The sequence below is a fragment of the Plecotus auritus genome (genome assembly GCF_963455305.1).
Source record: "Plecotus auritus genome assembly, chromosome: 1".
Taxonomy (NCBI): domain Eukaryota; kingdom Metazoa; phylum Chordata; class Mammalia; order Chiroptera; family Vespertilionidae; genus Plecotus; species Plecotus auritus.
Genome location: NC_137770.1, coordinates 547387 through 572365, shown reverse-complemented (window position 1 = coordinate 572365; position 24979 = coordinate 547387).

Below are 24979 nucleotides of genomic sequence, written 5' to 3'. Positions count from 1 at the left end.
CCATGATTTTGTTCTGGCCCTCCGATCCAGTTTAAGAACCCATTGTGGCCCTCGAGTCAAAAAGTTTGCCCACCCCTGGTCTAGGGAATGAACACCACAAAGGAGGCCGTGCAGCTGCTACACGTCCAGCACCAAACTGCCCTGAAGGAGTAGGACCCAGGAGCTCTGTCTGTGTCTCTCTAGTTCATGCTTCTGGTTCCCAGGGACCCTCACAGACGATCCTCTTTCCCCAACACATGGTCCACTGGCTCTAGGCTCACACTCTGATCTTAGTTTGTCCTCTGAACTGTTTGTAGCGGAAACAATGTCAGGCAATTTCCTGCCTCCTGAACATGAACCAACTGCACTTTTTCATCTTTCTCGGGTTGTGAGATTGGGTTTCCCTTGATTGTCATGACTGGTGACTGAAAAGGCATCTCTCCCTGTAAGCCCTACTCGTGTTCTTTTATGACAATTTTCTCTTCTGGGTCTCTGTACAGGTCCCTGCAGCAGTGGGGTCCAGAGAGGAGGCCACACCCCAGATGTTGGGTTCACTTTTATCACATGTTGACACTTGAACAAGCTGCAAACCTACTTAGAATTTTATATTTAGTTATTGAAATGTTATCCTGACCACAATCCTCCCACAGGACACTCTCACCTGCACGAAGGCACTGCCCTCCCTGTAGGTCTCCCACCCAGAGCTCCCTATATAGCAGAAGGACATGCAAATGGGGCCACCTCTGCTCATAAAAACCAACCCCAACCTTGCAACTCTGGGACAGGAGCCCGGATCCAGGATCCCCAGGTGTGTCCATTCCCTGATCAGGACTGAACACTGAACACTCACCGTGGTGTTGGGGCTCAGTTGGGTGTTCCTTGTTGCTATTTTGAGAGGTAATTTAAGGAGAAGAAGAAACACTGAGTATGTGAGTGGACATGGGGGAGAGGAACAGTGGAAGTATGAGAGTTTCCTAATGAGGACGTTTATGTGTTTGCAGGTGTCCAGTGTGAGGTGCAGATGGTGGAGTCTGGGGGAGGCTTGATGCAGCCTGGGGGGTCTCTGAAACTCTCCTGTGCAGCCTCTGGATTCATCTTCAGTGGTTACAACATGGACTGGGTCCTTCAGGCTCCAGGGAAGGGGCTGGAGTGGGTATCAGGCATTAATTGTCTTGGTAGCACACACTACGCCCACTCTGTGAAGGGCCGCTTCACCATCTCCAGCGACAATGCCAAGAACTCGCTGTACCTGCAAATGAGCAGCCTGAGAACTGAGGACATGGAGGTGTATTACTGCGCAAGACACAGTGAGGGGAAGTCAGAGTGAGCCCAGACACAAACCTCCATGTGTGACCACCAGGGGGCGCCCAGGGTCCCTGAACACAAGGACCATCCCAGCAGCAGGTGCAGTTGGAGGATGGGCTGTTTCCTCTGTGGTTTCCTCCTCATGTCACAGTTTCCCTCAGGGAACCGCTGGGTCCTGATTCTGCACTTACCTCTGAGGACTCTGAGGGAGAAAGTCTGTTGTAAACAGAAACAACTTCCTCACATGGACAAACCGCAGAGTCTTAGCAGGCACTCCTGTGCCAAGTAACAGGTAATGATCAAATCTTCTGACCCAGGTCACCTAGATCCAACGAGAGGCTCTTCTGACTCCACAGGGCAGCTCAGCCCCACACAGCTCAGGGCCCAGCCAGCCAGCAGGACAGGAGCGTGGTGGACAGCGGGCACTGTGAATGCCGCATCCATTAGCGGCTAGGGTTCAAGGTCTAGAGAAGGGGCTGACGCATAAGTGAATACACTAGACAAGAAATATAAATTTAGAAAGCCTGGGGAGCCATGGGGAGACCTTACTCTATAGCGGAGAGGCTCCCTGAAACCCCGGACCCATCACCTTTTATTTACTTGTACACACATTTGCCCTTTAGGAGTGCACACAGGCATATCCATGGTAAAGTTTGGTAAACAGTAAAGGATTATCAGGTTAGGGGATTGCCTTCAGGCATTTGGCCCAAAGCAGGGCAATATTATGCTGATTTTCAGCCCTTACTATATATCACAGTCCATTAGCTTTCTAGTGGACTTCTTGTATAATTATGCTAAGTACTTGGTGGTCTTCGCCTCCAGCAGGGCACCCGTCATGTGACCCCCAAAACTAGAGAAGAAGGACCCCAGGTGTTCAAGATCATTGACTTGTCATCATACTCACAGCACTGAGAGTAGCTGACACCAGGCAGAGGCAGCTGACCCCCAGCAGCTCGGTCCAGATGTCCAGGACGACCACCAATACCCACACCAAGGGGCATGGGATGTGTATTATGCACGTAGCTGAGCTCTCTGGAAGCACAGGAAAGGCCCTTCAGGAAGGCAGAGCTGCTTTGATGGAGCCAGGAAAGGAGACTCCCTCAGGGATTTTATTTGTTGAGGGGATGGGGGAGGGGGATTCTGCTGCCAGGGGTTGTGTGGCTTCAACCTCTTAGTGACCAATGAAGAGGAGACCAATATTTCGGGTCAGATTCCCGTGGGGGGGGGGCAGATGGAGAAGAGGCAGGAATGAGCTATACGTTGTCAGCAGTCAAATGTAAATAATATAATGTCTGGCTACCTATTTTCCTCAACAATGTTAATAAATGACCAAATATGAAGTAAAGGGTCAGTACTGTGTGCCACAACCATGTCTACAGAAAATGGGTGGAGAACTATTATACGTAAGACGATGTTGTGGATGAGGATGATCATGGTGGTGATGATGACGATGACCATGGACTGAGACAGGGGTCCTGATCCAATGGAATAAAGGTTCCTCATACAGACACACCGTCACCTTGGCTCCTGCAGTGAGGGGTGTCCAACTTTCCCTGTAGGTGTTGTGAGATTGCATAAATGGGACCCCAAAGAATGAGGCAGCTTGGGTGATTCAGGTGAGGCCATGTGAATAATGACCCCACAGGTGTCTGAGTGCTAATCCTATTGGCCTGGGAAGTGTCACCTTCTAGAACAGAGACACTGTGAGAATGTGCCTGTAGGAAACAGGGGTCCCCTTCCCACCAGTGTGCAGTGACAGGTTCCTTATTTCCCTTGATCCCTGCCTGCATGACCTTTAACGCTTCTACTTCAATCAACTCCTGCTCATCATTATTCAGGTATTTCCTACGATGATACGAGCTGTCTCTATGATGCCCTGCACTTCCTTCTGGGCCTTCACTGGAGAAGACTTTAAACCCACATGTCCAGTAGCTCTTTGTCCATGAACATCAAGCACAGTTCTGTCATGTGACTCAAATCAAGTCCAGCGTCCTCCCCTCACCCAGGACCATAGCCACGTCCAGATTTATGGGTATTTTCCCAGCAGCGCTACCCTCTGCTACCAGAACCTGCTCCAGTCCCTGTGGCTGCTGTAGCCAATCCACATGGACAGTGGAAGCCCAGCATTTTCTAGGGAGTTCTTTGTAAAATCACCCAAAACAGGCCCCATCAAAGAAAATAGTGATGAATGGAACATTCATAAAATAAACACATTTTCCCCACCAAATATTCCATCAAGTACATTTAATGACAAGCTTAGCAAGAGAATATCTCTCAAATCCTGTGCCTGATGGGGAATGTGTGCATTGCACATTAAGGGTGTGGTATGTTGTGGGGAGAGCCCGGCACCCTCTGACCACAGTGAGCATCCTCAGGGACAGGGCAGAGGGAGGCTGGGATGAGGGATTCCTGACAGGGTTGAAGTGTCCTTTCCTGTGAGAAAATGGATGCTAGGAATTCAACAACTCCCCTCCCTCTGAACCCCAACATCACTGATAACACTAGACTGAGAAATCAGGTCACTTAACAGGCTGCCATATCATTTAAAATATAAGAGATTCTCAATGGTGCACATGCATAATCATTGCTTTTATTTCTAATCTTTTCTCCAGGTTAAATCATGATTATCTCTGCTGTGATTAGCTCTGCTGTGATTAGCTCTGCTGTGCAATATGCAATGGGCTTGCATAAGGGAAGAGATTCACAGTGAGTTATAACACAATAAAAAGGTTCCAACATCAAGAATCAAGGGTCACCCTTTGCCTTCTGCTTTGGTAGTAGTTACTCAGATCAAAGTGAATACCGACCTCAGATCCTCTACTTATAAGGGAAAGGCTGCCCCACATGCAAATTTCCATTCAAGCTCCAGGGTACATCCTCCCCTGGGCTGTGCAGACTCACAGCTCTCTCCTCACTCAGGGCTGAGGTCTCTGGAAGGCAGAGCTGTGGTCTAGAAGAAGATGAGACTGCTGGGTCTTCTCCTGTGCCTGCTGACAGCCCCACAAGGTGAGGGTCTCAGGGGTCAGGCAGGGGTCATGGGGTGGCTGTGACTGCAGGTGACTGACAGGACTTATGCTCCTTGTCCCCAGGTGTCCTGTCCCAGGTGCAGCTGCAGGAGTCGGGCCCAGGACTGGTGAAGCCCTCACAGACGCTCTCTCTCACCTGCACTGTGTCTGGATTCTCTCTGACAAGCTATAATGTACACTGGATCCGCCAGGCTCCAGGAAAGGGGCTGGAGTGGGTCGGGGTTATAGGGAGTAGTGGAGGTACAGCCTATAACCCAACACTAAAATCCCGCCTCAGCATCACCAGGGACACGTCCAAGAGCCAAGTTTACTTAACGCTGAACAGCCTGAGAGCCGAGGACACGGCCATGTATTACTGTGCGAGAGACACAGTGAGGGGAAGTCAGTGTGAGCCCAGACACTAACCTCCCTGAGGATACAGCAGGGCTGGGCTGCAGGGACGCTCAGGACACCAGGGGGCGCTCAGGACCCACAGCACAGAGTGCAGCCCCAGGAGCAGGGACAGAGGGAGGTGGAGGGAAAGGCCTTCCTGTTGGGCACAGGGATTTCCTCTCAAGCTCTCAGCTGCCTCCAGGCAGGGCTCCTGCTCTTTCTCTGAGGCTCTAATTTCCCGCTTTCTCACTGCAGACCCCAGAGGAGGAGGTGACACTGCTGCTGGCAGATGACATATGGGCAGTGAGGGGGACTCTCCTCACAACATGATACTGTACATAGCAAACCCGAAACAGTCAACCAGAAAACTACTGGATTTAAGAAACGAATTCGGTAATGTAGCAGGATAGGAAATTAACAGCCCAAAATCTATGGAACTTTTTACAACAATAACGAATTCTCAGAAAGGGGAACCAGACCAACAATCCCATTTACCATTGCATCAAAAACATTATGATACTTCAGAATAAACTTAGCCAAGCAGGTAAAAGACTTGTACTCAGAAAAACACAGGAGGTTGAATAAATAGATAGAGGAAGACATAAACAAGTGAAAAAGTATACTGTGATCATGGATTGGTAGGATTAACATCATTAAAACGTCCATATTACCCAAAGCACTCTACAGATTCAATGTAATCCCTATTAAAATAGCAACAGCATATTTCACAGATCTACAACAAATACTCCAAAAATTTATATGGAAACAAAAAAGATCCCACGTAGCCACAGCCATCTTTAGAAAGAAGAATAATGGTGGAGGGATCACAATACCAGATATCGAATTATACTCCAAAGCCATAGTAATCAAAACAGCCTGGCACTGGCACTAGAACAGGCATATACATCCATGGAAGAGAACAGAGAACCCAGAAATCTCCCCAAGCCATTACACTCAATTAATATTTGACAAAGGAGGCAAGAGCATACAATGGAGTCAAAACAGTCCTTCAATAAATACTGTTGGGAAAATTGGACAGATAAATGAGCAAGAAAATGAAACAATACACTAACATACACCATACACAGGAGTAAACTCAAAATGGTTAAAAGACTTCAATGTAAGTAGGGAAACCATAAAAATCCTAGAAGAAACCATAGGCAGCAATAACTCAGACATCTCTCATAGCAATGTGTTTGCAGATACATCTCCCAGGACAAAGGAAACTAAGGAGAAAATAAACAAATGGGGATACATCAGAATAAAAAGTGTCTGCACATTAAAGAAACCATCCACAAAATGGAAAGGGAGCCCACAGTATGGGAGAACATATTTGGCAAGGACACATGTGATAAAGGGCTAATATCCAAAATGTATAAGAAACCCATACAACTTAACCAAAGGAAGACAAACAATCCAATTTAAAAATGGGCAAAGGACCTAAATACATACTTCTCCAAAGGGAACATACAGATGGCCAAGAGACATAGGAAAAATGCTCAGAGTCAGTGACCATCAGAGAGATGCAAATTAAAGGACAGTGAGGTATCAGCTCACACCTGTCAGAATGGCGACCATCAACAAATCAACAAATAACAAGTGCTGGTGAGGGTGTGGAGCAAAGGGAACCCTCCTACTCTGCTGGTGGGAAGGCAGGCAGGTGCAGCCACTATGAACACAGGATGGAGTTTCCTCAAAAAATTAAAGATGGAACTGCCATTTGACTTAGTGATCCCACTTTTAGGAATATATGCTAAGGAACCCCTAACACCAATCAGAAACAATGTATGCACCCCTGTGTTCATAGCAGCACAATTTGCAATCACTAAGATCTGGAAATAGCCCAAGTGCCCACTCGTAGCTGAGTGGATGAAAAGCTGTGGTACATTTATGCCACGGAATACTATGCAGCAGTAAAAGAGAAGGATCTCTCCCTTTGGGACTGCATGGAGGGACCTGGAGAGTATCATGCTAAGCGAAATAAGCCAGTTCCAGAAAGACAAGTATCACATGATCTCACCCATATGTGGAACCTAATGAACAAAATAAACTGATGAAGAGAATGGATCCAGAGACCTGGAAGCATGGAACAGACTGGGGAATCTCAGAGGGAAGTCGTGGTAGGGTGGGTGGGTGGGAAGAGGTCAACCACCAAACTCGAAAGCATAGAGGCTTAATCCAGGGACACAGACAAGAGGATGGTGAAGACCTGGGGCACCCAGGGGTGGGGTACAAGATGTCAATGGGGGAAATAAGGGAACATGAGTAATACCTTCAACAATAAAGGTACAATTTCAGGAAAAAAGAATTAGGACTTGGACCCTAAGGCTCCCACTGAACATGGTCCCTGTGTCACCATCTTCCCTCAGGTGTGGTCAAGACCTCAGCTATGAAATACTCTGCCTCATGAATATGCAAAAGAGAGGAGGCAGAGGAGGTTAAATATGGGTAAGTCTGTGCCCTGAGGGCATTACCCACAGCCACACCCTCCCCTACAGAAGTGCTCCCAGCACAGCCCTCACCATGCACTGGAGCTGGAGAACCCTCCTCCTGGTGGCCATGGCGACAGGTAAGGGGTTCCCATCCTGGTTAAGGAGGGTCCAGGGGGATTCCACTCACTCTTGTCTCCTCCCCACAGGTGTCCACTCCCAGGTGCAGCTGGTGCAGTCTGGGGCTGAGGTGAGGAAGCCTGGGGCCTCCGTGAAGGTCTCCTGCAAGGCTTCTGGATACACCTTCACCAGCTACTGGATGCACTGGGTGCGACAGGCCCCAGGACAGGGGCTTGAGTGGGTAGGCATGGTTTACCCTGGTGATGGAGACACAAACTACGGGCAGAAATTCCAAGGCAGAGTCTCCATAACCGGAGACAAGTCCACTAGCACAACCTACATGGAGCTCAGCAGCCTGAGATCCGAGGACACGGCCCTGTATTAATGTTGGAGACATAGTGAGGGGAAGTCAGTGTGAGCCCAGACACTAACCTCCCTGAGGAGGCAACAGGGCTGAGCTGCAGGGAGCATCCAGGACCAGCAGGTGGCGATCAGCACCAGCACAGGGCCCTGACCAGGAGCAGGTGGAGATTTGAGCAAAGATACCATTTCCTGCTCAGTCTTAAAATAGTTTTAATCTGAGGCTCAGCCACAGAGCTCACAGGAAGCCCTGTCCTAGGTCTAGTTTTAGGGATTGTGTTTGTGAACAAAAAGGGGGCTCTGTCCTAAATCTGACAGAACTCAGTGACTGACAGGACCCTCACAGGAGGCTCTGATCACACATTCCTACCTGGGCAGCCCTGGGGGTGGGCACAGCCAGGCCTATGACTTCTTTACTAAAAGGCTCCTCTTTGCCTGAAGCACCCCGTCCATGGTTCCTGTGCATCTGGGTTAACACACCTGTGACATCAGCATGACCACCCTCAGGAGAGCACCTCCTGTTCACTATCCTGTCACCCAGTCCCCGCCTTGCTCTCTCCCACCTCCTTGCTCTCTCCTCACCTTCCTTAACTTCAAATGCACAAACTCCGCTGCAAACGGTTATTCTCCGGAGCATTGGAGATCTTGCTCACTATAGCTGTCGACAGTTTGGCCCCAATAAAATCTTATAAACATTCCCTACATATTTGGACATTCCTTACATCAACATGTTGTATTTTCTTTATTTACAACATATGTTCACACATGTTTCTTCCCCGTGTGGAGGGGGAAGTGCACACAATTAAAAAAACCTGCTACCTGGATGGGATGAATTCAAATGAGTTCACAGGTACTGGAGATGAGACAAGTTTGCTGTTGGTTGTCATGGACATAAGTGTCCCATCTTTTTCCAGCCCAGCAGGTGTGACTGGGAGGTTGAGCATCGACCTTTGAACCAGGAGGTAATGGTTGGATCCCTTGGTCACGGCACATGTACGGGTTGCATTCTCGATCCCCAGGGGTTGGGATCAGGAGGCAGCTGATTAATGATTCTCATCATTGATGTTTCCATCGCTCCACTGGCCTCCTCTCTGGAGTCAAGGAAAGTGTATAAAGAAGGAGAAGGAAAGAAAGGAGGCTTCCCCAGCTGTGCCTTCTCCCCTGTGACACTCTGGCAGGTTCCCCTGCTGGTTGAATCGGCATAAAATCCACAACATAAATGAGCCACTTTGAAGTCATTGACATGAGAACCTCTAAGCCTGTGGAGAATATTTTCAAGAGTTTATTTGAGACAAACTTGATCACCGGAACAGGGAGTCCAGCTTCTTCTGTCCACGGGATCGGGGGTCACCAAGTCCAAGGATGAAATCGGGGATCAGAAGGTTTAAGCAAAAGCGTGGAGCATTTATTACAAGCAGATTCAGGCTCCCCGCAAGGGGAGGGGCCCCCTGATGGGCTGCCTCTGAAGCCCGTGGTCTTGGATGTATGTGTGCCACCAGCCTGCCCCGTGTCCCCCCGTGTGCCCACCTGATGGCCCTCCTTGTTCCTGCCCAGCAAGGGGCCTGCACGTCCCCTGTTCCCTTGTGTGCGCTCCCCTTCCTGTCTCAGGCCCTCCCTCGTTTCCCAGGCTCCTGCTGAGTCCAGAAACATTCTGCTGTGCCTGCCTGGTTGGTGCCTGTGGTTAGGCTGCTCAGAGGGCCGAGTCTGCCCTGCCTACCAGCCACCTGCCTTGGTTTCCCATGGACCCTGCCCTGTCTGCCTGCCCGTCAAGCTAACTCCCCTCAAAGCCACCCCTTCTGGACGTGTGTCTGGGGTCCTCCAGGAACAGGAAGCTCATCTTCCTAAAAAATAGGCTCTCCTTACAAACACCAGAGTCACTGCTCAGCCCGGGCCCCTCCTCCCGCCTCTGCTGGCCTGGGATGGGCGCTGCCCGCTCTGTTCTCTCTGTTGTTGGCAGATTTCCGGGGCAGTTGCTCTTCTCCCTTCTCATTCTCTGTTTGTTCAAAAGGAGTCACTGAGCAGAACGGGCAGAAGCCAAATTGTGGCGTAGGCAGCTCCACACTCTTGTTCCTCCACAAAAGCATCAAAAAACAAATGGAAACTCTCAGAACTGGCATCTGTCGGGCTCTCGAACACAGTCAGACCTGCAGCAACTGAGTGAACCCCGCGTCAAGTACATGCTACTCAGAGAGGGAAGGAGCCAGGGTGTGGTCCAGGGGCTGAGTGTTGGCCCAGGAACCACCAGGTTAGGGGTTTGATTCCCAATCAGGGGACATGCCCTGGGTTGCAGGATCAATCCCCAATGGGAGACATGCAGGAGGCAGCAGATCAATGATTCTCTCTCATCATTGATGTTTCCATCTCTCTCTCCCCTCCTTTCCTCTCTGAAATCAATAAAAATATATTTTAAAATAGGAATAAAAAATGAAAAGGAAGAGAGAAGGAAGGTTTCGTGGTGTCTGACCTGCCCATGCCTCCCCCTCCCAGCGTGATCGCACTTTCCAAGTGGTGGTGGCCGCCTTCCCAGAGGAACAAGTGACCACAGTCCCAGATTCCTGTGTCTGACTGTCCTCACCCGGGGCTGTGGGAGGATGGACACAGGTGGCCGCTCTCCTCTGAGAAGGGAGGTGCTCACCTGCCCCCCAAGGACGACGTGGTGCCTCAACTCTCTACCCAGGGTTTTACTTCCAAGAGCCAACATATTCTTATCTTTTTTCATCCTCACCCAAGGATATATTTCCATTGCTTTTCAGAGAGAGAGAGGAAGGGAGGGAGGGGAAGAGGGAAACTTTGATGTGAGAGAAACACATCAATTGGGTGCCTCCTGCATGTGCCCTCACCAGGGCAAGGGCCAGGGAGGGGCTTGCATCCCAGGTACATGCCCTTGACCAGAATTGATCCTGAGACACTTTGGTTCAAAGGCCAACACTATTTCCACTGACACAAACTGGCCAGGGCCATGACTCCATTTATTAAATTTATTTATTCATTTATTCGTATTTATTAATATTTTATTGTTGAAAGGATCACATATGTCCCCTTTACCCATTGATCCCCTCCAGCCCACCTCCACCACCTGCTAGGGCTCCATGTGTAAATGATGGAAACTCTCCCCTGTGAGAGGCTGGGAAACAGGGCTTGTGCACACGCACAGCAGGGAACTGAGGGAAATGTGTGCCTTGGGGAGGCAGCTGTGTGCTTGTGAGAGTGGCAGCAGGTTAGAGACGGAGGCTGCGGCCACAGCGTCCAGCCCAGCCTCTCCTGCCTCCTCACAGGCACATGTTAGAGTTTTGTGGACGATCTGATTGGGTAAAACAACAAGGAGAATCTTTCAGCTTCAAAATAAAAGCATCATCCAATGCAAATTCTTATTCCCAAACCCCAGAGCAACATGGCCCACGACCGGTGAAGGAGAGCGAGAGGAAGCCCCCTCTACGCACCTCTGGGGAGCACCCCTGGGTCCTCATCAAAACCCCGAGGAAGGAGGACTCTCAGTCCTGGAAGCTGCCCCCAAAGGAATGGGGTCAGGGTGATGGGTCTCAGGAAAGGAAGGAGGGAGAGTGGGTCAGGACGGGACCCCCTGTGGCCAGTATCCTTGAGTCCTTTCCCATCTGGGGTTGCCCCTAGGATGACAAGGTCAGGCATGCAGCCCAGGGTCACAGCTGCACCTTATATGCAGACTCCATGCAAATGGGGCTCTCTTCCTGCTCATAAAAGGGGGCCTTTGTCCGGCATGTTGGGGAGACAACCAGAACCCAAGTGCCTGAGACAGGACCCCAGCGGCTCCACCATGGACTTGGTGCCAAGCTGCGTTTTCCTCCTGATCATTTCTCAAGGTCATTCTCAGGAGTGGGGAGCGCTGAGACCTGTGCCTGTGCGTGTGTGTGCTTCCATGTGATTCTAAGTCCATCTGTGTCTCTGTGTTTGCAGGTGTCCAGTGTGAGGTGCAGCTGGTGGAGTCTGGGGGAGGCCTGGTGCAGCCTGGGGGGTCTCTGAGACTCTCCTGTAAAGCCTCTGGATTCACCTTCAGTAACTTCTACATGAGCTGGGTCCGCCAGGCTCCAGGAAAGGGGCTGGAGTGGGTCTCACAAATTAGTACTGGTGGTGGTAGCACATACTACGCCGCCTCTGTGAAGGGCCGCTTCACCATCTCCAGGGACAACGCCAAGAGCACGCTGTTCCTGCAAATGAGCAGCCTGAGAACCGAGGACACGGCCGTGTATTACTGTGCGAGAGACACAGTGAGGGGAAGTCAGTGTGAGCCCAGACACTAACCTCCCTGAGGAGGCAGCAGGGCTGGGCTGCAGGGAGCATGGAGGACACCAGGGGGCGCTCAGGACCCACAGCACAGAGAACAGCCCCAGGAGCAGGGGCAGAGGGAGGTGGGAGGGAAGGGCCTTCCTGTTGGGCTCAGGGATTTCCTCTCAAGTTCTCAGCTGCCTCCAGGGAGGCCTCTTCCTTCTCATGTTCTCACTGCAGACAACAGTGAAGAAGGGCATTGTGTTTGCAGGTGACATGAAGGCAAGGAGTGGACTCTCCTTCACCAAGTCTTTTATTTTCTGTTTCTCTTTCTCTACAAGGAGATCATCCTCAGTGCTCTCGGCGTCCTGGGTTTGGGAAACGTTCCCACCATGAGAGACCCCAGCGTAGCCCAGGTCCCTGTGTGCTGACCTCAGGCCCCTGTCCCCATGTTTCCTTCTCCCTGGCGCTCCTGTCCCCACCTTTCCCTCTCACAGGCTCACCTGACCCCATCTTTCCCTCTCACAGGTTCACTCTCCCCACCTTTCCCTCTCACAGGCTCCCCTGTCCCCACCTTTCCTTCTCTCAGGCCCACTTGTCCCCATGTTTCCCTCTCACACGCCCACCTGTCCCCACCTTTCTCTCTCACAGGCCCACCTGTCCACACGTTTCCCTCTCACAGGCCCACCTATCCCCACGTTTCCTTCTCACAGGTCCACCTGGGCCATCACGACCAGGATCATCCCCCAGGACCTCCCACCACAGCCCTCCTTCCTCCCTACCTGTTGGATGAAACACACAAGGGCTTTAATCTAACAGACAGGAGTGGGTAAAACTGGTCTGTATTTTGAATTTGTAGAGGTTAAGAAAGTAACAACATCTGCAATGAATAATACATGGAGTTAGACTCACACTGCAGATTAAACATACATGAACTTCAAGAAGTCTAAGGAAACTCTCCAAAATGGAACACAGAATAAATTTCCCACAAAACAGCCAAGTGTCAGGAATGTAAGAGACAATAAAGCAGTCAAATATCTGTAATAATAAAAGTGTAATATGCAAATCGACCAAACAACCAAACAGCAGAATGACCATCCAGACGACTTTCCAGATGACCTCGCTATGACACACACTGGCACCAGGCCAACCAATGCGGTGCAATGTGATTGGACGGGGGTCCCCACCATTGCCCCATGATTGCCCTGGAGATGGATGCCCAGGCCACTGCCAGCAACACTCCGGTGGCTGTGCGGGGCCAGCCAATGATCACCCCACAGAGGGAGGTCCAGGCAAGCTAAGCGATTGCACTCCACGCCTGTTTCCACAGGGGGAGGCGACCTGTGGTGGGGAAAGGAGGCAGAACAACATAGATGGCAAGCAGTGGCAGCAGCGGGGGTGGGTCCAGCTGCCGCAGCGGGAGGAAAGAAAACCCTGATGGGCCTTGATCGCCGGCCAGGCCTAGGGACTCTACCTGAGGGGTCCTGGATTATGAGAGGGCACAGGCTGGGCTGAGTGACACCACCTGTCCGGTGCACAAATTCCATGCACCGGGCCTCTAGTCTATATGTACAACTGCCTAAAGGACCGAATGACTGAACCAGCATTTGACCGGTTGCTATGATACGCACTGACCACCAGGGGGAAATCACTCAATGCAGGAGCTGCCCTCTGGTGGTCAGTGTGCTTCCATAGCAGCAGCAAGCTCAGCTGAATAACAGACACTGGCCTTACAGCTGGCGAGTGCAGCTGCAGCAGCACAAGCCTCTACAGCAGCACGCTACCAAGCGACGGCCTGTGCAGCACGGCCAGAATCAGCTGGAGCACCGTGGCACCCAGCCCGGGCTCAGGCTCCTCCCTGGCCACCTGCCAGTTGGCGCACTACTACATCCCTCAGAGGATGTCAGACTGCTGGTGTCCAGCCTATTCCTGCAGGCCCCAAGGGGTCCCGAATTGCGAGATGGTGCAGGCCAGGCTGAGGGACCCCACCAGTGAACAAATCCGTGCACTGGATCCCTAGTATATACATGGAATTGGAATCCAATAAAGAGGAGAGGGGGCACCAAGAAAAATGTTTGAAGAAATCATTTCAAATAGTTTTTCAGAATTTGATGTAAACTATAAAGAGATCTAAGAACACCAAAGTACTCCAAGAAGAAATGAAAATAAACAACATTAAGTCATGGCCCATTGAAGTCAAACTAGTGAAAAAGATAAAATGCCCAAGGGCAGCAAAGAGAAAACCACACCTGAGTCAAGAAACAAGATTAATAATAACATCAAAGGCCACATGAAAAACTACCCAAACCAGAAGACAATGGAGGGACGACTCAAAGAGCTGAAGGAACATTGAAGTAACATCAACGTAGAATTCTAAACAAAAAGAAAACCTATTTCCAAACTGGATGAAAATGAAATTACAAAATATCAATTTTGTGAGATGCAGCCAGAGCAGTGGTTGGAGGGAAATGGACAGCATTAAATGCTTATGTTAGAAAACAATAAAGATCTTTAAAGCGATCATCTAAGCCAGTGGTCGGCAAACTCATTAGTCAACAGAGCCAAATATCAACAGTACAATGATTGAAATTTCTTTTGAGAGCCAAAAACCAACTTCTGCGCATGGGCCACGAAGTTTCAATCGCACTGTACGTGCGTGCCTACACGTGGTATTTTGTGGAAGAGCCACACTGAAGGGGCCAAAGAGCCACATGTGGCTTGCGAGACGCAATTTGCCAACCACTAATCTAAGCCTCCACTTTAAAAAATTGGAAAAGGGTGAGAACCAATTTGGAGGCAAAGGTAAATGCATGTTCCCGCTGCCTCCCACAACCACATGAAATGCACAACTAAGATAGAGAACAACCATCTTTCGGGACTAGGGAAGTAAAGAAGTAAGCACACCGAGACTGGTAGGAAGGGTGGAGGTGGGAGCAGGCTGGTCCGACACCCACATGTGGCATGTTTTCAATTGGCAGGGATATCTCAGCTCTGGGGGCCTCCTGTGAGAAGCAAAGTGTCCCAGCACCACACCAGACTCCCAACCCAGGGATCCAGAGCTGGGAAGGGAAGTCCTCAGAACTTCAGGATGTAAAAACCAGCAATGATTGTCGCTGAGGGAAATGGAGGCAGCTGGAGATCCAAAGGGCCAGCACAGAAACGGACAGGGTCCCGCCTCCTCTGAGCTCCAAGGAGAAGATGGTGGAATTGGAGGATCCAGGGACATATGGGGAAGACCTGGGTATTCCAGCATTAGGGCAGGAAGGTGGGGTGGCTTTCTCCCAGACAGGGCTGCTCCCAGGGTTCTTTGATTCTGTGCTGAAACCTCCCCCATCACAAGGCTGCCTTGAAGCCATATCTGAGGTTCCCATCTTCCAGGAGGACCTAGAGCCCGTGCACCCAGTGGACAGTTTCAGACCACACCAGATTACAACTCCACACGTTCAGGAAAAGGAGGAGAAGGAGAAAGAAGAGGGGGGAAAGGAGGAGGAAGAGGAAGAGGAGGAGGAGGAGGAGGAGGAGAAGGAGGTGGAGCAGGAGGATCAGGAAAAGGAAGAAGGAGGAAGAAGAAAGAGGAGGAAGAGGACGAGGAGAAGAAGAAGAAGGAGGAGGAGGAGGAGGAGGAGGAGGAGGAGGAGGAGGAGGAGGAGGAGGAGGAGAAGGAGGAGGAGGAAGAGGAGGAGGAGGAGGAGACAGGACAGAGGATTAGCCAGTTTGGTTCAGTGGATAGAACATTGGCCTGGTGACAGTAGGGTTCCAGGTTTGAATCTGGTCAGGGGCACATGCCAGGATTTCGGGCTTGCAGAAGGTGGCTGATCAGTGATTCTCTGTCATCACTGATGTTTCTCCCTCTCTCTCTCTCTCTCTCTCTCTCCCCCCCTCCCTCTTTCTCTCTCTCTCTCTTTCCCTTCCTCTCTGAAATCAATAAAAATATAAAAATAAATAAAAATAAAATATGTGAACAAAACAATGGCAATTATTACATATGTATAAACAATTAAATCTAAGAACCAAAATAAACAAATAAAGTATCTAATTAACTTATAAATAAAATAGAACCTGGTGCATGGAAACATGAAACAGAATGACCAAACTCAGAGGTAAGAGGTAGGGGAGAGTGGAAAGGGATGAACCAAAGAACTCATATGCATATGCATGACCTACGGACACAGACAGGAGGGTGGTGAAGGCAGGGGTGGGGCACGAATGGGGTGTAAGGTTGATATGGGGGTAAAAAGGGGGACATCAGTAATACTCTCAACAGAAAAGATTTTTTAAAGAAAGAAATTAGAAAAGAAAGATCAAAAATCACCTAAAATCAAGCAGAAGGAAGGGAAAATAAAGGTGAACAGAGATTAATGAAATCAACAGACAAAAATGATAAAAAACAACCAATGATGCCAACAGCTGAATCTTTGAAAAGGTCAATAAAACTAACTCAATGCTAACAAGACTGACAAAGACACAATTGACCAATATCAGAAATTAATTAGGAGATATGAACACGTTCTCCATGCATTCTTATGAGACCGACATTTTTTGTGCAGTCAGTACAGAGAAAGAGTAAACTACAGAGCAAAATCTCTTGTCAACATATTTACTAAAATCCTCATCAGAAGATGAGCCAATCCTACCAGCAATACAATAAAATCATACTACACCATGACCAAGCAGGAATTATCCCAACAACTCAAAGCTGATTCCACAATTTAAATCAACCAGTGTAATCCACCAGGTCAACTGGGTAGAGAGGAGAAGTCACATACATGGTCATGAAAATCGACACAGAAAAGTGTGTGACAAAGCACAGCACTCATTCATGATCACACGCTTAGGGCACTTGGGATAAAGGCCCGTCCTCACTCTGGTCCTGGGACTCCTGTAGCTACTATCATACTTGATTGCGGGGAGTTAAATGATCCCCTCAGATGGGGACAAGGTCAGAAAGGTCCACTCTGACCACCTCTGTTCACATGGTACTTGACGCTTTAACAAGAGCAAGAAGACAAGAAAACTGCATGGAGACATTCCAATGTGAACCAATATACAAGGCGTCCCTCCTTGCAGGGGACATGTTCATCTCTGAAGAGAAACCAGAAGAATCTGCTTCAGCATCATGGGTGAGTGTACAGAAAAGGGGCTATTTGAGACGTATCCTCATGGCAGTGGGGCTGCCCGTGTGGGGCTGGCAAAGCAGCAGATATGGGGACAGAACTGAGTTCTTGTGGGAAAACATCCCCAGAAACACAGCTTCTCCCAGAGGTGCAGCCTCCAGGAGGAACTGGGCAGCACACTGGTCCCCAGAGTTCACCCTAAATCCCCTGCTGACTGGAGGGGCCACGCGTGTTTGCTCACTGAGCTGAGCCCATGGAACATGACATCTCCCTCCTCTTTGGGACAGGAAGTAGGTTTGCACTGGGAGCCAGGAGCCCCCTGAAGGCTAGCTGCCCCCATTCTCCCACAGAAGCGGGGAGAGGGGTGTCCCCTAGAGGTCACACTTCAGAGTGGGTTCCCAGGTCCCCAGAAAGCACACTGGGAGTGAAGCTGGGGAGGCGCTCAGTGAACTTCTAACTGACATTGAACCCCACATGCGTGTTGAAGGGAAGGGGTGGCGGAAGTCCCTGTCTCTTCCTGGCACCTGGGAAAACGAACTTTTCCTCATTTGGGTTTGTATTTCCTCAGCCTCATGGAGCCCTGACCAGCTGGCTGGGGCGGGTCCCCCACAGAGAGACCCAGCATTCGCCTACAGAAGAGGGGGTCTGGGTGGTTCTTCATCTTTAAGTCTCTGGAGAGAGGTTCCGGCCCAGCCCCCCATGCACCCCTGTATCCTGGCCCCTGGGGCTGCCCTTCTGGGGGCCTCTCCATCCTGGTTCCCCTCGTCCTGGCAACACAGACAACCCCCAGGTCTGCTGTTCCCTGAGCAGGACTCTGGCTGCCTGCATGCGGTGCGGGGCCTCCACAGTGTTAACTAGACATGGGCGTAGGGGCCCTACCGGTGTGCTCAGTGGATAGAGCCTCAGCCTGCGGACTGAGGGGTCTCGGGTTTGATTCCTGTCAAAGACACGGACCTCCATTGCAAGCTGGATCCCTTCCTTCAAGAGGCACCTACTCACTGTGTCTCTATGGGCTCCCCCTCTCCCCTCCCTTCCACTTTCTCTAAAAATAAGAAGGAAACATCCTTGAGTGACGATGAACACAATTAACTAAATAAAGGAATCTTTTTTTTTTTTAAATAGAAATAAGGAAATAAATGGTATGATATCACCCCAGAGCCCAGCCGGTGTTGCTCAGTGGTTGAGCTTCAGCCTATGAACATAGAGGTCAGGGTTGGAGTCCTGGTCAGGGCACTTGCCTGGGCTGATGCCTGGACCCCCGGTGGGGGGCGTGCAGGAGGCAACTAATCGACAATTCTCTCTCATCACTGATGTTTCCATCTCCCTCCCCTCCTTTCCTCTCTGAAATCAATACAAATAGATTTTAAAATAAGAATAAAAAATGGAAAGGAAGAGAGAAGGAAGGCTTCGTGGTGTCTGACCTGCCCGTGCCTCCCCCTCCCCAGCGTGATCGCACTTTCCAAGTGGTGGTGGCCGCCTTCCCAGAGGAACAAGGGACCACAGTTCCAGATTCCTGTGTCTGTCTGTCTTCACCCGGGGCTGTGGGAGGATGGACAGAGGTGGCCGCTCTCCTCTGAGAAGGGAGGTGCTCACCTGCCCCCAAGGACGACGTGGTGCCTCAACTTTCTACCGAGGGTTTTATTTCCAAGAGCCAACATATTCCTTTTTTATCTTTTTTCATCCTCACCCAAGGATAATGTTCCATTGCTTTTCAGAGAGAGAGAGGAAGGGAGGGAAGGGAAGAGGGAAACATTGATGTGAGAGAAACACATCAACTGGTTGCCTCCTGCACATGCCTTACCAGGGCAAGGGCCAGGGAGGGGCCTGCAACCCAGGTATAGGCCCTTGACAGGAATCTAATCTGAGACCCTTTGGTTCAAAGGCAACACTCTATCTACTGAGTGAAAGCAGCCATGGCCAGTACTCCATTTTAAATTTTAATTAATGAATGAATTAATTAATTAAATTAATAATTTTTATTGTTGAAAGTATCACATATTTCCACTTTTTTTCAGCATCCTTGAGTCCTTTCCCATCAGGGGTAGTCCCTAAGATGACAAGGTCAAGCATGCAGACCAGGGTCACAGCTGCACCTTATTTGCACACTCTATGCAAATGGGGCTCTTCTCCTGGTCATAAAAGGGGGCCCTTGCCTGGCATGTTGGCTAGATGCCCAGAACCCACCTGCCTGAGACAGGACCCCAGCAGCTCCACCATGGACTTGGTGCCAAGCTGCGTTTTCCTCCTGATCATTTCTCAAGGTCATTCTCAGGAGTGGGGAGTGCTGAGACCTGTGCCTGTGCCTGTTTGTGCTTCCATGTGATTCTAAGTCCCCCTGTGTCTCTGTGTTTGCAGGTGTCCAGTGTGAGGTGCAGCTGGTGGAGTCTGGGCGAGGCCTGGTGCAGCCTGGGGGGTCTCTGAGACTCTCCTGTGCAGCCTCTGGATTCACGTTTGATGACTACCGCATGCACTGGGTCCCCCAGGCTCCAGGGAAGGGGCTGGAGTGGGTCTCATCTAATAGTTGGAGTGGTAGTGACATGTACTACGCCAACTCTGTGAAGGGCCGCTTCACCATCTCCAGAGACAACTCCAAGAACATGCTGTTCCTGCAAATGAGCAGCCTGAGAACCGAGGACATGGCCATGTATTACTGTGCAAGAGACACAGTGAGGGGAAGTCAGTGTGAAACCACACACAAACATCCCTGAGAACACAGCTGGGCTGGGAGCAGGGAATATCCAGTACACCAGGGGGCGCGCAGGACCAGCAAACCTAGGTCCCAGCTCAGAAGCTCTCCCTGGAGGGGTTGTGGGTGCTTCCTATTGGGGTCAAGGTTTTCTTCCCTCCTAGTGTCCCCAGGGCAGATCCTGCTTCCTTCTTTGTGTCTTTAATTAGATACTCTGCCGGAAAAGAGCAGGAAGTGACTGTTTCAGATCTGGTCCACTCCTCATCTGCTCCTTTCCTATCACCACGTCCCTGATGGTCGCTCTCTGGGTTGACAAGGAAAACATTGTAGGGATTCCCATCCCCTCACTCAGAGCAACGTCACCCTCCCTCCACACAGTGCTGAGCGGGGAACACGGAGTCCAGGGGCCAAACCTCACCTGAGGGTGATCAGCCCCTCGCTCTGCCCCAGGAGGAGCCCTTTGGGGGCAGTTAGCCGCTTGCCTCTCACTGACATGGCTGCACATGGAGGTGTAGGGTCCGACCCCTGTGGGCACTGCCTTTCTGTGATCCTGGAAGCTCCCACCTCTCCGTGTGCCCCAGATGGAGGCAGGAAGCCCCGCTGGGCCCTGTTCTCCGTGGGTCTCAGAACCTGGTCCCAGGGGACGGGTCCCAACAACTGTCCCTCTTCCCCTGGAGAACCACCTGCATCCTGAGAACCTGCTGAAGGAGACATGGTCCCACCCACCTCTGCTGTGCCTCCAGCTCCGCAGACTCCACCCCATCCTTCCCTTCTGTCCTCTGCCGCCCACACTCTCACCCCATGGGGCCAGCACAGGACATCCCATGGGTATTTGTCTGCCCTCTCCATTCCACCCTGGTAGGTTTTGCCTTAAATGCAGCCCCACGTCACCCCCTCATGCCCATCTCCTGTGCCAGGCCCTCCTTGAGACGCCAGGGCCAGGGACACTCAGCCGCCCTTGTGAGCCCACGGGCAGTGCCCACGTGTGATGTCAGGCCGTGGGGGCCCCTCCTGTGTCAGGTGGAGACACAGCTTAGCACTGAGTTCAGAGCACCTCCAACAGCTCACACCTGAGCTGAGGGACCTCCAGGCGCCCGTGAGCTGCAGAGCATCCTGGTGGACAAGCCCGTGGCCACTGGGCTCAGAGGGAAGTCAGGGAAGGGCTGGTGCCTGGTCACCTATGATGTTACCAATGACATGCTGACCAGAGCCCAGGTGCACAGGGAGCTCTGTGAATCCTAAGAGTGCAGGGACAGCCCAGCCAGCATGGCTCAGTGGTTGAGCATCCACCTATGTACCAGGAGGTCATGGTTCAATTCCCGGTCAGGGCACATGCCCAGTTTACTAACAACATCTCCAGTTTGGGGTATGCAGGAGGCAGCCAGACAATGATTCTCTCTCATCATTGATGTTTCTATGTTTCTCTCCCTCTCCCTTCCTCTGTAATATCAATTAAGAAATATTTAAACAAATCCTATAAAGAGCTAATATGCAAATGGTTAGCATGCCCCATGCCATCACACAGTAATGGCTCAGACACTCAACACTGGGGAGGAGGAATGGGACCAGCCAGGCACAAATGAGCTCGCAAGAGAGGAATGGGGACCAGCCAGGCTGTGGCCCGGGAGAGGGACAAGCTGCCCACTCCATGGTCCCAGTCGCTAGCGGCTGAGGCTGCAGGCCAGGAGAGGGACAGCTGCCCGCCCTTCAGTTCCGGGTGCCAGCAGCTGCGCCTGCGCCTGCTGCCTGGGAGAGGGACAAGCCACATGCCCCATGTTACCATCGCCTGTGGCTGCGGCCTGGGGAAAGCCGCCAGTGCACCGTCTCCTGCAGCTACAGCCCACCAGGGCAAAGCCAGGCTGGGTCCTGGTGCCTGCGGCTGGCCAGAGGGAGGGAAGCTGAGGTCCCGGATGCCTGCGACCAGCCAGAGGAGGGAATACTGGGTCCCTGGTACAGGCCAAGGCAGAGGCAGTTAGGGGCGATCAGGCAGGCCAGCAAGTGAACAGTTAGGAGACAGGGATCCCCAATTCTGAGAGGCAGTTGGACATTCCCTGAGGGGTTCCAGATTGGAGAGGGAGAGGCCGGGCTGAGGGACCTCCCCACCTTGCACGAATTTCATGCACCCGGCCTCTAGTAAATACATAAATGAAAACGTTGCCGGTTTGATTCACACTATGGGCATATATGGAAGGCAACTGATCACTATGTCTCTCTCACATCAGTGTTTCTCTCTGTCCTTCTCTCTCTCCTTCCTTTTCCCTCTAAAAATCAATGAACATATCCGCAGGTGAGGATAAAGAAAACAGTATCTATATCTATACATATGTGTACATCCACAAAGACATTTACATCTTTATATCTATATCTGTCTCTACATCTCTATCTATATCTAGAGCTATATCTACATCTCTATCTATTTCTAGAGCAATATCTATATCTGTATCTATATCTATATCCATGGGAGCAGAGGCACATAGATATTATCCCTAAGGAGTCATTGATTGTGCCCACATCCTACTTCCTGACCACCTCCTGCAGCACAGCCCCTGGTGTGGAAGAAGAGGTCCCTGGGCACGGTGACCAGGACCCCAAGGAGGGCCTGGTTCTCTGGGGGCACAGTCAGCACCTCCTTCCAGGAGAAGCCCCAGAAACCGGGACCTCCCTCACCTCGTGCCCTATTTATGTGCAGACACCTCGCATATGCAAATGCCCACACAGCCACCAGACACACACACAGTTGGCGTCCACTTAAATGCAGGGCCTCCTCACCCCGGAGAATACTTTCTGGGGGACGAGCACCTCACCTGCAAGACATGACTCCCCTGTGGCTCTTCCTCTTCCTGCTGTCAGCTCCCAGATGTGAGTGACTCAGGGCTTAGATGTGAGGAGATGGGGACCCTGCATCTGAGCCCAGGACTCACTGTGTTCTCTCTGTCCCAGGTGTTCTGTCCCAGGTGCAGCTGCAGGAGTCAGGCCCAGGACTGGTGAAGCCCTCACAGACCCTCTCCCTCACCTGCACTGTGTCTGGGGGCTCAGTCACCAGCAGTTACTACTGGAGCTGGATCCGCCAGCCCCAGGGGAAAGGGTTGCAGTGCATGGGATACTGGTCAGGGGGCACATGGTACAACCCAGCCTTCCAGGGCCGCATCTCCATCACGGCGGACACGGCCAGGAACCAGTTCTCCCTGCAGCTGAGCTCCGTGACCACCGAGGACACGGCCGTGTATTACTGTGCGAGACACAGTGAGGGGAAGTCAGTGTGAGCTCAGACACTAACCTCCCTGAGGAGACAGGAGGGCTTGCCTGCAGGGGGCGCCCCGGACACCAGGGGGCGCTCAGGGCCCACAGTACAGAGAGCAGCCCCAGGAGCAGGGGCAGAGGGAGGTGAGAGGAAAGGGCCTTCCTGTTGGGCTCAGGGATTTCCTCTCAAGCTCTCAGCTGCCTCCAGGGAAGGCTCTTCCTTCTCATGTTCTCACTGCACACAACAGTAAAGAAGGGCATTGTGTTTGCAGGTGACATGGCTGCAGGGAGTGGGGATTCTCCCTCACCAAGTCTATGTATTTTGTGTCTCTCTTTCTCTACAAGGAGACCATCCGCAGTGCCCTCCTCATCCTGGTTCCAGGGAGACCACAGGCCCTCCCTCTGCTGAAAGGCCTGAGCACACTGCAGACCTCACCCATCCTCTCTGGGTCCACATTGACCCGGGAAGAGCTGTGAGCTCAGTGCACCAAACACAGGGAGGCCCACAACCATCCACACGAGGGGCCCTGCTGTCCATCAGGAAGCAGTGCTAACTCCACAGCGGGGACAGGTGACCCTGAAGGCTGGGATGTGCATCATCCAACTCCTCATCCACCTTTCCTCCTGGAGCCAAAGTTTTCTAGCTTCACTGTGGGTGAGATGTGCATCGGGAGCATGTTGGAAGCTGAGGAGCATCCGTGGGACCCCCTGCGTCCATACTGTCCTCTTACTACTTGCCCAGGAAACACAGAGTCACACAGACACATAGTCAAACACTCAGAGTCATAGACACACACACACACAGTCACACACACAATCACACACACAGTCACACACTCGTTTCTGGAAAAGACATTATTCACACGTGAGCAGTGATACAAAAGCACTCATGTCGTTACACACTGTACTTTAGGAATTCTATATAATAAAACGGGGTTATATGTCATGCTCTTGGATGCCATATGAAATAAATATGAGGTCTGCAAGCAACTATTATTTCAACACTTACCACAACCTGTGAAGATCAACTGTTGTATTTCTCAGTCCACTGAGTAGGAGCTCAAATTAGGAATTTAATCCAAACTTTGCTAGATTGCTACAAAATTAAAAATATGACGGAAGTAATAGTGAAAACCTTCCACCAAATAAAAGCCAAGGACCAAATGGACTCAAGGGTGAAATCTATTACAGTTTCAAATAGGAATTGACAACTTTCTATCAACTCTTATTGAACTCTTCCAAGAATTAAGGAAAGAGACAACATTTCCAAACACATTTATTGAGGTCACCATTACACTCATTTCAAAGCCAAGTAAAAACATACAAAAATGACAGGTCAATATCCCTGATGAAATTACATGCAAAAACCCTCAAAAATATACTAGGAAACTAAATAGCACACTGACAGGGTCATTTACCACAATCAATGGGATACTGTCCTAGCATGCAAGGATGGTTCAAGGTATGTAAACCAGTAACTGTGCTACATCTCATCCACAGAATGAAGGATAAAGTGTACAGTCGTATAAATACATACAGAATAAAGCCTTTAAATTTGAGAATCGCTTCAGAATTAAAACTCTTAGCAGACTAAGTGTAGAAGTGATGGGCCTCAATACACTAAAGGCCACATTTGAAAAGCCAACAAGTGACATCATACTACACGGAGAAAAATTCAAAGCTTTTCTTCCTACATCAGGAAGAAGACACGCCCCCCACCCCGCACCCCCGCCGCCCGTGACTATTTCTATTTGTAAAAACAAGAGGTCCTTGTCAGAATAATTAAGCCAGAAATGGAAACGTCAAATGTCTAAATCAGAAAGAAATGAGTTAAAATATTTCTCTTATCTGTAAGCAGATGACAGGATCTTGTACATAGAAAACCCTAAAAACTGTATGAGAAGCTTATAGAACTAGAATCCAGGAAAGATGTAAGACACAAAACCAACACACAATGGCTTGTGCCCCTGCTCCCTCTCAACAGAGTGTCTTCATGGCTCCAGGAAACATGTGGGCTGTTTCAGAGGAAAGTGAGGGAAGGAAACGTGAACTGGCTACACAACAAGGAGATGACAACCTAATGAAACAAGAACCCGGGACGTGTGTGTC